Genomic DNA, 14,622 nt, shown 5'->3' with positions numbered 1-14,622 from the left:
TATATACAGAAGATCAATTTAGTATATATTAAGTAAAGATTTCAACAGTTTGCACCCACACATAAACACAAAGAGTAAAGTATTGTTTGAGGTCAGTGCCATGGCTCAATAGGCTAATCCTCTGCTTTGCGGCGCCGGCACACCGGGTTCTAGTCCCGCTAGCGTGCCGGATTCTGTCCTGGTTGCCCCTCTTCCAGGCCAGCTGTCTGCTGTGGCCTGGGAGTGCAGTGGAGGATGGCCCAGGTGCTTGGGCCCTGCACCCCATGGGAGACCAGGAGAAGCACCTGGCTCCTGCCTTTGGATCAGCGCAGTGCACTGGCCATAGTGCGCCAGCTGCGGTGGCCATTGGAGGGTGAACCAACAGCAAAAGGAAGACTTTTCTCACTGTCTCTCTCTCTCATTGTCCACTCTCCCTGTCAAAAAGAAAGAAAGAAAAAAATAAAAAAGTACTGTTTGAGTACTAGTAATAGCATTAATTCACATTGTACAACACATTAAGGACAGAGATCCTACATGAGGAGTAAGTGCACAGTGACTCCTGTTGTTGGCTTAACAAATTGACACCCTTGTTAATGGCGTCAGTAATCACCCTAGGCTCTTGTCATGAGTTGCCAAGGCTATGGAAGCCTTTTGAGTTCACTGACTCTGAACTTATTTAGACAAAGTCACAGTCAAAGTGGAAGTTCTCTCCTCCCCACTGGTATCTCACTCGCAGAGATCTTTCATTTAGGTCTTTTTTTCTCTTGCCAGATTGTCTTGGCTTTCCATGCCTAAAATACTCTCATGGGCACTTCAGCCAGATCCAAATGCCTTAAGGGCTGATTCTGAGGCCAGAGTGCTGCTTAAGACATCTGCCATTCTATGAGTCTGCTGTGTATCTCTCTTCCCATGTTGGATCGTTCTCTCCTTTTTAATTCTATCAGTTAGTATTAGCAGACACTAGTCTTGTTTATGTGATCCCTTTGACTCTTAGTCCTATCATTATGATCAATTGTGAACTGAAATGGATCACTTTGACTAGTGAGATGGCATTAGTACATGCCACCTTGATGGGATTGAATTGGAATCCCCTGGCATGTTTCCAACTCTACCATTTGGGGCAAGTCAGCTTGAGCATGTCCCAAATTGTTCATCTCCTACCTCTCTTGTTCCCACTCTTATATTTAATAGAGATCACTTTCCAGTTAAATTTAAACACCTAAGAATAATTGTGTGTTAATTAAAGAGTTCAACAAATAATATTAAGTAGAACAAAAAATACTAAAAGGGATAAAGTATTGAGTTGTTCATCAACATTCAGGACAAGGGCTGATCAAGTCACTGTTTCTCATAGTGTCCATTTCACTTCAACAGGTTTCCTTTTTGGTGCTAGGTTAGCTGTCGCCAATCAGGGAGAACATATGACATTTGTCTCTCTGGGACTGGTTTATTTCACTCAGCATGATGTTTTCCAGATTCCTCTATTTTGTTGCAAATGACTGGATTTTATAGTATAATATTCTATAGGGTACATGTCCCATAATTTCTTTATCCAGTCTACCGTTGATGGGCATTTAAGTTGATTCCAGGTCTTAGCTATTGTGAATTGAGCTGCAATAAACATTAAGGTGCAGACAGCTTTTTGTTTGCCAATTTAATATCCTTTGGGTAAATTCCAAGGAGTGGGATGGCTGGGTCGAACGGTAGGGTTATCTTCAGGTTTCTGAGGAATCTCCAAATTGACTTCCACAGTGGCTTGACCAGTTTGCATTCCCACCAACAGTGGGTTAGTGTCCCTTTTTCCCCACATCCTCCCCAGCATCTGTTGTTGGTAGATTTCTGTATGTGAGCCATTCTAACCGGGGTGAGGTAAAACCTCATTGTGGTTTTGATTTGCATTTCCCTGATGGCTAGTGATCTTGAACATTTTTTCTGTTGGCCATTTGGATTTCCTCTTTTGAAAAATGTCTATTGAGGTCCTTGGCCCATCTCTTAAGTGGGTTGTTTGTTTTGCTGCTGTGGAGTTTCTTGATCTCTTTGTAGATTCTGGTTATCAATCCTTTATCTGTTGCATAGTTTGCAAATATCTTTTCCCATTCTATTGGTAACCTCTTCACTTTCCTGACTGTTTCTTTTGCAGTACAGAAACTTCTCAATTTGATGCAATCCCAATTGTTAATTTGGCTTTGATTGCCTATGCCTCTGGGGTCTTTTCCAAGAAGTCTTTGCCTGTGCCTATATCTTGCAGGGTTTCTCCAATGTTCTCTAATAACTTGATGGTGTCGGGTCATAGATTTAGATCTTTAATCCATGTTTGTTGTGGTGGATTCGTTTCTGAGAGGAAGAGCATGGTGTGGAAAGAGGCACAGAGTCACAACACAGACCCCGAGAGTTGGGTGAAAGCAGACTTGTTTATTTCAGTTGCTACAGCTGCTTATATAGCCAGGGCAGCCAAGCCGGTCAAGGGGCGGTCTATGCCCTAACCAATCACAGCCTGTTGCCAGGTAGTTTCCAAAGCCATCCAATCACGACCTGTTGTCAGTCAGGCTCTGTTGTTGTGTGGTTTCTGAAACCATCCAATCACAGCCTGTTGACAGGCAGTTTCTGTTGCCAGTGGCCATCTTGGCATGACATTCTCACCTTCTCATTCCACCACATTTCCCCTTTTTCGTTTTTGAGCAATGGGAGTCATGATTCTTGGTCATAACCTTGTTGACCCCATTTCCATGTGGTCTCCATATACGGCTGTGCCTGTCTTAGGTTGTCCCCCAGGGGATCTTACATGTCATTGACTAACCAGCACTCAAAACAGGAAACCACAGGAGCGCTTGCTCAGATGGGGGTAGGAATGAGGAACAGGATAATCAGGAATGGCATGACCACATGCAAGCTATGGGCCATTTGAGGGGCTGACCAGAGCTAGTGGGGTATAAAGCAGTAATGGATGTGGCTATGGGCAGTTTCTCAGGGTAGGATGATAAGGCAGCTGCATCTGCTAATAAGGCTGACTCTCAGTCTTGTTCAGCTGGTTCTGGTTGGCTGTCAGTTGCAGGCTTGATGCTTCTGGCTGGTACCCAAATGGGCTGTTCTGCATTCTCTGGAAAGACACAAGCATATCCTCAACCCTTGGTTAGCAGAGGGTGTGGTCCCTTCCATTCTCTTGTCAGGGGTCTTTCCTCCTAACCATAGGGGCTGGGGTCTCGGATGGAAAGGATCCTCAGTGTTTATAAGCTGGAATCATCCCTTGGGAATCAAAACTAAGAAACTTGATAGTGAAAAGGACCTCTGTCAAAGCAAGCTGTGGGTCTGGGGGCATATGATTGTTTTTCTGTCTTTGTAAGAAATCTTTAATCATCCTATGAGTTCTTCCTGTCCCTGTGGGTTGTATGGGATACCTGTGGCAGACTGTATGTTCCAGGATGTCAGGAAGGAATTAAATTCCTGTGATGCATACGCTGGCCCATTATCAGTCTTTATGGTCCAGGGAGCACCAAGGACCAGCATGGCTGACTTAACCGCCTTTATCACATTACTAGCCTTTTCTCCAGATTGGGCTGTTGCTAATACAGCCTTTGAATAAGTATCTACCACCACATGGACAAACTTAAGTTTACCAAAGGAGTTCATGTGCATGACGTCCACTTGCCAGAGCTTATTAGGAGCAAGGCCTCACGGGGTCACTACTGCTTGTTGCAGTGGGCCTAATGGGGCGAGGGGTACACAATTCTTGCAAGAGTACACTAGGTGTTTCATTGGCTCATTGTTATCTCTGGGAAAAGCAATTTTATGTTACTTGCTGAAATATGAAATTTTTGGTGTAGAATACAGGTTTGTTCTAAGTGTCCAATGGAAGCCGTGTTGCAGAAGACAAGACGATCAACCTTTTTGTTGCCTTGGAAAATAAAGCCAGGTAACCCAGTATGTGATCTTATGTGTGAGATATACCATGGGTGTTTTCTGTTCTCAGCTCTTTAAGTGTTGTGAACATCTGGTCAATTGGCTTATTGGTCAGGTTAAAGACTGCAAAGGGGATTGTCTTTACTACCTGTACTGAGTATTTGCTGTCTGAAAACATATTTACTGGCCCATCCTGGCTAAGGAGTAGAACCTTGATTATTGCCCTTTTTTCTCCCAATTGTACTGATGCCCCATGGGGACCTACATGGATCTATCTTTTTCTGTTGAGGATTTGATCACTATTCCAAACAGGAACTTGTTGGTATCCATAAATGCACACGGTGCCATGGGTATAGGTTGATTAGCAGGGAAAGCATGTATTGGATAGCCTATTTCTAAGGTTTGTAACGTCTGGAGTAGCCTGTCTGCTGGCAGGTCAACCTGTCCTGGGAAATTTATCATTAACTTTTGAAAGAGTATGCTATTCTGCATCAATGTCAACAGTTCTGATTGTGATAGGGGTAGGGCCACTATGTCTGGCTCTGTGTTAAATATCTAATTGGCATAATATCTTAATTTAAGTCCTATCATAAGGATGGCATCTACTTTGTTAACTATTTTACGACACTCGCTCCTGGCTATGTGCACCCAAAAAAGTGGTCCATTTTGTTGCCAAATAACTCCTAAGGGGGCCTTGAGGGTATATATGGTTATGGCAAATAGAGGCACCTGAGGGTCATATCTAAAGGTTTTTAAACTTGATAACTGGGTGTTGATCTTTTCTATAGTGGATTTGGCTGCTGATGTCAATGTGATTTTTGAAGAAGGGCTGTTCCCCTTAGTCAGTAAATCACATAGTGGTCTAAGCTCTGCAGGTGTTAGGGGAAGGAAGGGCTTCAGCCAATTGATTTGGCCGCATAGTTGCTGATGTTCGTTAAGTGAGTATTTATACTTGACTTTTAGGTTTGGGCCCATTGGAGATACATGGGAGGAGATGTGATAACCCAAGAATTGAAAGGGAAGAAAATGTTGTACCTTTTCTGTGGCAATAGACAAACCCAGGAATTGTAAATTTCTTACTGTATCACTTAGACAGGCATTCAGAGTTGCTGCATTTTTGTGAGCAAGTAAGATATCATCCACATAATGTATGACCAAGCACTGATCTTTAAGTGTGCTGGTCGCATGAGAAACGTATCTTTGGCAAATGGCAGGGCTATTTTTCATGCCTTGTGGGAGTACTGTCCACTGAAATCTTTTTGCAGGGAGCTGGAAATTGGGCTTCCATGCTGTAAAGGCGAAGTAGGCCTTATCCTGCTCCGCGATAGGAATGGAAAAGAAACAATCTTTGATATCAATGGTAACAATGTGGTATCCATTAGGAATGGCCCCTGGATGGGGAATACCAGCCTGGAATCTGAGTATTTTAACAGGCTCCTCTGGCTGGCGTCCAGGGAACTGGCTCTAGGTGGAATCAGCTGTTCCTTGAGGTTACGATAACTGCAGTGAAGTCAGCCCCACTTTGTCTTTTTCCAGACAAGAAGTGGCGTTGTTATAACGCCAACCATATTTTTTATGATTTTGTTGATGGCTCTCAAATCCTGTGGTAGCCTATATTTTCCCTGTTTCTTTGGTATCACAAAAATGGGCGTGTTGTGAGGGCTAGTGGAGGGCTCTATGTGTCCCTTTTCCAATTGTTCCTGTACCGGTTTTCTAAGGATGCCAAGTTTGGGTTGTAATATTGGCCACTGCTCTACCCAGATGTTTCCTGTTTTTTCCCATTCAGTGGGGATCGGGCCTGGCTTTTTATGAGGTGGGCAGTGGCCACTAGAATTGGGGTGAATCTTACTTGTAGGCTCTCCATTAAAGCTGTTGGCTCTTGGAGATTTGTGATCCATAGTGAGGACTGCTTGCATTTGTGAGAGCACATCTCTCCTCCATAAGGTCGTGGAAACCTCAGCAATTAGGAGAATGGACATTTTGATGATATTGATTCTTCCAATCCATGAGCATGGAAGGTTTTTCCATTTTTTGGTATCCTCTTCTATTTCTTTCTTTAAGATTTTGTAATTCTCATTGCAGAGTTCTTTAACATCCTTGGTTAAGTTTATTCCAAGGTATTTGATTGTTTTTGTGGTTATTGTGAATGGGATTTATCTTAGAAGTTCTTTCTCCGCCGGCGCCAAGGCTCAATAGGCTAATCCTCCGCCTGCGGTGCCGGCACACCAGGTTCTAGTCCTGGCTGGGGCGCCAGATTCTGTGCTGGTTGCCCCTCTTCCAGGCCAGATCTCTGCTATGGCCCGGGAGTGCAGAGGAGGATGGCCCAAGTCCTTGGACCGTGCACCTGCATGGGAGACCAGGAGAAGCACCTGGCTCCTGGCTTCAGATCAGCGCGGTGCGCCGGCTGCAGCGCACCGGCCATGGCGGCCATTGGAGGGTGAAACAACGGCAAAAAGGAAGACCTTTCTCTCTCTCTCCCTCTCTCACTATCCACTCTACCTGTCAAAAAAAAAAAAAAAGAAGAAGAAGAAGTTCTTTCTCAGACATGGCATTGCCTGTGTATACAAAGGCTGTTGATTTTTGTGCACTGATTTTATATCCTGCTGCTTTGCCAAGCTCTTCTATGAGTTCTGATAGTCTCTTAGTAGAGTTCTTTGGATCCCCTAAATAAAGAATCATATCATTTGCAAAGAGGGATAGTTTGACTTCTTTCTTCCCAATTTGTATCCCTTTAATTTATTTTTCTTGCCTAATGGCTCTGGCTAAAACTTCCAGAACTATATTTTATCAGCAGTGGTGAGAGTGAGCATCCCTGTCTGGTACCAGATCTCAGTGGAAATGCTTTCAACCTTTCCCCATTCAATAGGATGCTGGCCGTGGGTTTTTCATAAATTGCTTTGATTGTTTTGAGGAATGTTCCTTCTATACCCAATTTGCTTAGAGTTTTCATCATGAAAGGGTGTTGTATTTTATCAAATGCTTTCTCTGCATCTATTGAGATAATCATATGGTTTTTCTTCTGCATTTTGTTAATGTGGTGTATCACATTGACTGATTTGCACACATTGAACCATCCCTGCATACCAGGGATAAATCCCACTTGGTCTGGGTGGATGATCTTTCTGATGTGTTGTTGCATTCTATTGGCCAGAATTTTATTGAGGACTTTTGCGTCTATGTTCATCAGGGATATTGGTCTGTAATCTTCTTTCAATGCTGCATCTTTTTCAGGCTTAGGGATTAAGGTGATGCTGGCTTCATAGAAAGAATTTGGGAGGATTCCCTCTTTTTCGATTGTTCTGAATAGTTTGAGAAGAATTCGGCTTATTTTTCTTTAAATGTCTGGTAGAATTCAGCAGTGACTCCATCTGGTCCTGGGTTAAAAAAATGGGGCAGCTGTGTGTGGCTCATGTGTGACAAACACACTAATAGGAGATATTAATGGGGCAGCCAGCTGGGGTATATGGAAACTCCTCACAATTTTTGTGTTATACATTTAAAATTAACAACACTCATACAATTTTAGAAAATATTTATTTGAAAGGCTAAGTTAGATGAATGGGGGCAAGGAAAGAGAAGGAGAGAGATCTTCCATCTGCTGATTTTTCCCCAAATGGCCACCACAGCAGAGCTGGGCCAGACTGAAGCCAGGAGCCTGGAGCTCCATCCAGGTCTCCTCCATGGGTGCAGGGGCCCAAACCCTTGGCCCATCATCTGCTGCTTTCCCTGGTGCATTAGTGGGCACCTGGATCAGAAGTGGAGCAGCTGAGACTAGAACCTGTGTTCATACGGGATGCTGGTGACACACAGATGGTGGCGACACAACACCAGCCCTATAATATGTTTTAAAAAGAAAGCAATATCAGCAGAGCACACATGCACACTTTGCTTTCAGAGGGGACAAGACAATGTGGAAGACGAAGCCTGCAGTGGACAGCCAGCCCCACCAGTGTGCAAGGGGAAAGGCGTCTGGTGAGCGCCTAGGGCAGAAACAGCAGCCAACGCATCAGACTTCTCAAGGGGCTCAGCTTACACAATTCCAGCTGAAATGTTCAAGGGCAACAAACTTTGTTTTTAAGATTTATGTATTTGAGCCAAGGCCGGGGCTCAATAGGCTAATCCTCCGCTTTGCGGCACCGGCACACTGGGTTCTAGTCCCGGTCAGGGTGCCGGATTCTGTCTCGGTTGCCCCTCTTCCAGGCCAGCTCTCTGCTGTGGCCAGGGAGTGCAGTAGAGGATGGCCCAGGTGCTTGGGCCCTGCACCTGCATGGGAGACCAGGAGAAGCACCTGGCTCCTGGCTTCAGATCAGCGTGGTGCGCCAGCCGTGATGGCCATTGGAGGGTGAACCCATGGCAAAAGGACGACCTTTCTCTCTGTCTCTCTCTCTCACTGTCCACTCTGCCTGTCAAAAAAAAAAAAAAAAGATTCATTTATTTGAAAGGCAGAGTGACAGCTAGAGAGAGACAGAGAGAGAGAGAGAGACAGTGAGAAGGAGACAGAGAAAGGTCTTTGATCCACTGGTTCATTCCCCAGGTGGCCACAATGGTCAGAACTGGGCTCTTTCTCCATCTCTTTCCAACCCCTCCATGGCTCAGGGCTTCCTCCAAAGCCCTATGCAGTTTTATTCTCTGTGTGTCTCTCTCTCAAGAGCTGGGAGAAAACTGCATGCTTGGCACTTGCCTTCAGTGTGTGGGTGTGGGTGTGAGTGTGTGGGTGTGTATGTATGTGTGTGTGGGTACGTATGCATGCATGTATGTGTACATGTGTGTATGCATGTGTATGTATGCATGTACGTGTAAGTATATATGTATTTGGGAGTGGGTGTGTCTGGTTGTGTATGTACACATGTATGTGTTTGTATGTATGTGGGGGATGGGTGTGTCTCGCTGTGTATGTATGTAGGCATGTGTATGTGTGCATGTATGTATGTATGAATGTGTGTATATGGGTGTGGAGGTGGGTATGTGGGTGCATCTGTGTGTGTGTGAGGCTGTGTATGAATGTATGTATGTCTATGTATATATGTGTGTGTCTGTATGTGTGTATCTATGTGTATATATGTGTGTGTCTGTGTGTCTTTGTGTGTGCGTCTGTGTGTCTCTGTGTGTGTGTCTCTGTGTGTGTGTCTGTCTTGTGTGTGTTTGTGTGTGGGTTTGTATGTATGTGTGTGTGTGCGGCAGCAGGACATCTTCGCCTCCTGAAGTTCAACCTCTGCGCATTTTCACAAATTCCTTGCGAGAACCAGCAAAAGAGGAGAGAATCTGAGAGCGCTGATGTCTACCTGGTCACCCCCAAATGTCTGCATCAGGAACTCCAATGGATTCCTGCTTAAAGCAAACCAAAGGCCTTTGTTGCTGTTCCCTCTGCAGTGCCCAGGTCCTCTCGCCGCAGCCGCACGGCCTTTACCCCCGACCAGCTGGGGAAGCTGCAAGCTGTTTTAGAAACCAGCCGCTGCCCAGATTGGAGCCGAGTCCAAGAGTTAGCGCCCGAGCTTCATCTGGATGTGTATGTGATCAAGGTATGTCCTGAGCCCCGCGCCCTCCGCGCCGCGCACTCACTTGCTGTGGTCACCGCTGTGCTGGCTGCTCAGGGCAATGGCCAATGCGCGCGCTGCGCTTCGCAGTCCCCGCGAGGCTGGCAGGCAGAGGCTGCCCCGGGACTTGTCCCGAACTTCCTGCGCGTGGGCACTTGACAAGAAAGACTCCCCCGGGCGGGCGGACGGGGCGCTCGCGGCTGCATTGCGGTTGCGGTTGTGGGCTCAAGAGTTCAAGTCTGAGCCGGCTGGCGGTGGCGGCCAGGACCGCGCCTGGTGGATGGTGCCACGCGCAGCAGCCAGCCGAGAGGCGCCCGCGCAGGCTGAGCCAACACGTGTGTGCAGGGAGCGCGTTTCCAAATTGTATTTCTTTCAATGTATTGGATGAGAGACAATGAGACAGAATTTTTATTTAAAGATGTATTTATCTCTTTGAACGAGTTCGAGGCAGAGAGAGGTGTCTTCCATCGGCCGGTTCACTGCCCCCAGGGCCCACGGCGGCTGCGCGCGACCCCATGGCCGAATGACCCCACCAGGCCTCCCCTCCGAGGGTCTCCGCACCTCCCAGTACTGTGTCCTTAGAGACCGAGCTCCCAGAACGTGAGCCTTTGTGGTGCAAAGCCTAGCGCGGAAAGTTCTAGGTTCTGCTGCGGAGGATCGCTTGGGAGCAGGGCAGAGGCTGCCCGGCTCCCTCCCCTTTACCTGATGCCTGCGGCTCCCTCCCGGGCCCGGCACAGCGTTTGAGAAAGAGGCTCGAGCCCAGCGTGCCCACGCCACAAGGGCCCCGAGCTTCTGAGGCCCATGGGGTCTCCCTGGGGTCCTTGCCTCTGGAGTAACCTGCTCCCTCCCTTCCTCCCCAGACCTGGTTTAAAAATCAGCGCGCCCAGCAAAGAAAACTGCAGCGAAAGGGCCAGCCCCGCCAGCCCAGCGAGTCCACACCTCAGCCTCCTCCTCCGCCGCCGCCGCCACCAGAGCCGCCGCCGCCGCCGCCAACAGGCTCTGAGCTCAGCGCGCCCGCGGAGGAATAGCAGGGCCCCGGGGGCTCCCAGGCGCAGGGCCCCGAGGCTGCCGAGGACCCGCTGGCCGCCGATCTGCACAACATCCATCTGGACTCCTCTGCACCCGGGCTTCGCTGCCCCATGAGGTCGCGGAGCTCGTGCGCATGTACAGCTTGTTCGAGGACGAGGAGCCCGACGACCTAGCAGAGTATCTGTACCCCCAGGCTTAAAGGAGACTCTGTCTATGAATAGGGTGCCCCACACTCGGCCAGTCTGAGCTTGGGCGTGCGTCCTCTAGCATAAGAAAATAAAGCTCAGTAATGGCAAAAAAGGAAAAAGAAAAGAAAAACAAAACAAAACAAAACAAAAAACACCCTACAAAAACACAACCCTCCTCCCCCCAACATATAAAGAAATAAAGCCGGACCCCTCATCCTCCAGCCTGCATCGTCTGTCCTTCCTGCTTCCTTTGCGTGCAGCCTCTCCTCTAGCTTAGCCTCCACGAGGTCGGTCCACTGAGGACTGAAGCCCTGGGGTCCTGAGGTGATGCGGGGGTCCTGGCTCCCTCAGCCACAGAAGCACTGAGTAAGCCTCTACACTCGCCCCAGCTCCCACTGGGAGATCCTAGTGCTGGGAGCAACCGAGTCATCCCCAAGGAGGCGGCGGGGCAGGCCGAGGCAGTGTGGGTGCTGCTCCCTCTTCCTGTGCAGGAACCCCACTGCGACCCCAGCCCCCCTCTACAGAGCGCGCCCCGGCCCCAGTGCTCTGGCTTGGCACCTCGGCTTCCCGGCTCTGGGAGCCCAAGGGACCAGGCGCTCCTGCCAGTCCCTGCCCGCTGCCCCGAGCAGCCGCTTCCTGGCACTGCCCAGCGCTGGGCAAGGGCTTCAGAGTCCAGAGCAGCCCCAGGAAGGCACGGGCTAAAGCCCAAATCCCAGGTCTCTCCCTGGAGGGGTTTCCAGTCTGATCTCCCAACACTGCCAAGGGCCAGTTCTTTCCTCTCTGTTAGCAGATTGATTTCTTTGGAAGGTAGTTCCAGAAAGGGAGAGACAGAGGACACAGCTCTTCCATCTGGTGGGTCACTCCCCGAATGGCAAGTCCCTGGGGCTCCGACATGGAGATCAGCGCTTCTGGAACCTTCTCCACTGGTTTTTTGGCTCCAACTGTTGGTGGGGGGGCTGAATCCTGAACCACCCAATTCCAGGAGGGGTGGCCCAGACCTCTGTGGCTGTTCTGGGTTCCATCTGTTCATTGACTCCGAGTTCTCTGAAGCTCTGCTGTAGAAGCCAGTGGCCCAGGGTCTCTGTGCCAAGTCAACCTAACTTTTGATCTTCAGTGGTCCTGTGGGAAATTCTCCACTCCTGCTGGGTTGCCCAGGGCCTGGGTCACAGAGGCACAATCTGCACAACCCTCCAGGCGCTGGAATCACACACAGAGCTGGGGCTCCTTTCACCAGGGAGAAAAGGGATTAGATTCTTATTTGAATGAGTTACACAGAGAGAGAGAGAGAGAGGCAGGGAGAGAGGTCTTCCATCCGCTGGTTCACTCCCTGATGGCCACAATGGCCAGCACTGGGCCAGGTAGAATCAGGAGCCAGGAGCTTCTTTGAGGACTCCCAGATGGGTGTCAGAGGCCTATGTACTTGGGCCGTCCTCTGCTGCGTTCCCAGGCCATTGGCAGGGAGCTGGATCAGAATTGCAGCGGCCGGGACACAAAGCAGCACCCATGTGGGATGGCGGCTTTACCCGCTGCACCACAGTGCCAGCCCAGGAGGGCGCCTCTTGGGTGAGAATCCTAGGACCTGCAGAGGAGAAGGCAACACTGGCCTCCTTGCCCTGGTCTTTGCTCCAATGCCCCGGAGCTGTGCTTTAGGGTAGCACTTCTGCACGCAGTCAACCCCTCCTAGCCAGCTGCCAGAGCGGGGGAGCTGTTCTGTGGGACGCCGTCAGGGTCTATACCTGGCGTTCTGCCTCAGCACAAGTGCACGGCACAAATCCTGCACCTGATGCTGACCGTGGACTGCGGGGCACAATCCCGTGTCTCCTCTGTTCTTCTGTTGTCACACACGTGAGATCAGTGACAGAGGAAGCTGTTGACCCACAAGGGAGGGCTGTGTGAGAACTGTGCACCTGCTCAATTTCCTGAAAACCTAAAACTCCTCTCCAATGTAGCATCTGTTATTAGTATTAATATTACTATTTGTAAAATCAAGTTTCGGGGGAGGCCTTTGGCTCAGTGCCTCAGAAACGGCTTAGGGGGCCTGCATTCCCCATCTGAGTCCCTTGGTTGGAGTCCTGGCTGCCGCCTAAGGCGCGCCCTGGGAGGCAGTGCTGATGCTTAGTACTTGGGTCCCGGTCCCTGGTTCAGAGTTCCAGGCCCTGGCAGTTGTGGGCACTTGGGGGCAGGGAACCAATGCTGGCAACTCTGTCTATGTCTGTTGCTATGCCTTTCCGATAAAGAGAAGTCCATTTAAACAGCAGTGTGTGCTTGGTTGGTCCTGCAGGAATGAACCAGTCTGTAGGAGCCCCTGCCGGCGACCTGGAGACAGCCCTGAAGGGACCACTCCTCTGCCTTGTTCTTTACAAAAGCAAATGTGCTGGGAGTTTGGGGGGATCTCTGGGCTGGTCCGAGGCATCACAGCCTGGAGGTTGGTTTTCTGTAGTGTGTGGACATTTTGTAACGGTGAACTTAGATACTTGTGAAGTTCTACAGAAGAGGATTTATGGGGTTCCTGAGGGCAGTCAGGCGGGCCTGGTGACCTCGCAGCAGCCTTGACCCCCAGCTGCCACCGGAGAGTCGGGGGTCGAGGCCACCGTGGAGCGCCAGGGGGCGCCATCGTAGACAACACGAAAGCCGGGGCGGCGGGGCGCGGTGGCCACGTTCGTGGGCTGCGGTCCTCCGCGTGCTCTCCGGCGGTGGGTGGGCAGCGGGCCCTCCCAGGGCCACGCACGAGAGGACGGGGCTGAGACTCGGGCGCCCGGACCCGCTTTCCAGTGGTCAAGTTCTCCCAGAGTTCTCGGCTCTGCTTCCCGCAGGTCCCTAGGCGCCTCAGGCCCGCCCCCTTGCTCTTACTGTCCAATCAGGAGCGAGGGAGGGATTCCTTCGGGCTCCAGCTGGGCAGGGATATTTTATTTTTTATTTGTTTGAAAGGCAGAGTTACAGAGCGGTAGAGAGAGATAAGGAGAGAGAGAGAGAGGGAGGAGAGGGAGGAGAGGGAGGAGAGGGAGGAGAGGGAGGAGAGGGAGAGGGAGAGGGAGAGGGAGAGGGAGAGGGAGAGGGAGAGGGAGAGGGAGAGGGAGAGGGAGAGGCCTGCAGTGCCTGCATCCCATAGGGGCCCCGGTCTTCCGATCCAGCTCTCTGCTATCGCTGGGAAAGCAGTAGAGGATTTGCCCAAGTCCTCGGGCCCCTGCGCCTGGGTGTGTGGGAGACCCAGACCCAGAAGAAGCTCCGGATCCAGGCTTCGGAACAGCTCAGCTCTGGCTGTTGCAGCCATTTGGGGAGTGAAACAGCGAGTGCAAGACCTCCCTCTCTCCCTCTCTGGAACTCTGCCTTTCAAATCAATAAATACATCTTTAATAAAAAGTGTTTTTTAAAAGATTTATTTTATTGTTAAGTTATCACCAGTCATGCTAATTAACATAGCATCTCCTTGCTTACTTATGCTTTTTTTCAGAAAGATTATTGTATTTTCATTTTTAAAGATCTGATTGATTGGGGCCGGCGCTGTAGCACAGCGGTTAAAGCCCCAGCCTGTGGCGCCAACAGCCCATACGGGCACTGGTCTTTCAAATAAAATAAAATAGATCTCTTTTTTAAAAATATTTTTTATTTATTTATTTTTAAAGATTTTATTTATTTATTTGAGAGGTAGGTTACAGACAGTGAGAGGGAGAAACAGAAATGTCTTCCATCCGTTGGTTCACTCCCCAAATGGCCACAATGCCCAGAGCTGCGCCGATCCGAAGCCAGGAGCCAGGTGCTACCTCCTGGTCTCCCATGCGATGCAGGGCCCAAGCACTTGGGCCATCTTCCACTGCTTTCCCAGGCCACAGCAGAGAGCTGCATTGGAAGAGGAGCAGCTGGGACAAGAACCGGTGCCCATATGGGATGCTGGTGCCACAGGCAGAGGATTAATCTACTGAGCCACAAGCTCTGGTGCCGTAGATTCTATTTATTTATTTGAGATGTAGAATTACAGACAGTGAGAAGAAGAGACA

Source organism: Oryctolagus cuniculus, chromosome 18, assembly GCF_051225735.1.
Source record: "Oryctolagus cuniculus isolate XC-2025 breed Fujian yellow rabbit chromosome 18, ASM5122573v1, whole genome shotgun sequence".
Classification (NCBI taxonomy): domain Eukaryota; kingdom Metazoa; phylum Chordata; class Mammalia; order Lagomorpha; family Leporidae; genus Oryctolagus; species Oryctolagus cuniculus.
This window is presented reverse-complemented; position numbering follows the sequence as displayed.